Source organism: Crocuta crocuta, unplaced genomic scaffold, assembly GCF_008692635.1.
Source record: "Crocuta crocuta isolate KB4526 unplaced genomic scaffold, BGI_CrCroc_1.0 scaffold458, whole genome shotgun sequence".
In the NCBI taxonomy this organism is placed as follows: Eukaryota; Metazoa; Chordata; class Mammalia; order Carnivora; family Hyaenidae; genus Crocuta; species Crocuta crocuta.
This window is the reverse complement of record NW_027531908.1, coordinates 167,887-168,469: the sequence shown is the minus strand read 5'-3', so window position 1 is coordinate 168,469 and position 583 is coordinate 167,887. Positions and strand designations below refer to the sequence as shown.

The window sequence follows — 583 nt, the reverse complement described above, 5'->3', positions numbered from 1 at the left end:
CTCTCCTTAGAGCCCGAGAGGTCCCAGGGGTTTGGGGAGCACCTGCTGAGGGCTGCTGAAGACCCCAGGTATTAGGTTTCTATGGAGTACAAATCATAGTACTCCCACGCCCCACGCCCTTCCCTCCTCACCCAGCCGCAAACGGGTGGCCCTTGTCCCCCTCACCCCACCTGTCTTCTCCTGGACACTGGTGTCACCACTTCTGTCCTGTGCCCTCTGGCTCTGAGCAGACCCACTGAGGCANCGGCAGCGCACAGGAAGTTCCTCAACACCTTGACCTTCCTGTGTGCCAGAAGCCGCGTAATCATCGCTTCAGCCAATTCGTAGAACAAGTCTGCATTCAAGGATGACCCTTCCACCCCACAGACGGGAGCCTGAGGCGCAGGGGCCGCGGCGGGGCCGGGGCCCTGAGCAGGGGGGTGCAGAGCTGGGCCCGGAGCCACGCCACCGTTCACCCTGGAGCCGCCCCACGGGCCCGGCGTGAGAACAGCCCTTCGGGCGGCTCCCCCCTGGGCTAACGGCCAGCGTGGGAAGGGGGCCTGGGCGCGGGGACCCCCGAGCGGGGGCCGGCGGGCCCACAGCC

At 66.7% G+C, this 583-nt stretch overlaps 1 protein-coding gene across 1 annotated transcript in view; it reads left to right on the top strand.

Annotated features, from left to right (window-relative positions):
- The window catches only part of MYMK (myomaker, myoblast fusion factor), a 10,365-nt gene that overhangs the window by 8,161 nt on the left and 1,621 nt on the right, over positions 1 to 583 (top strand). The gene's annotated exons all lie outside the window — the stretch shown is intronic.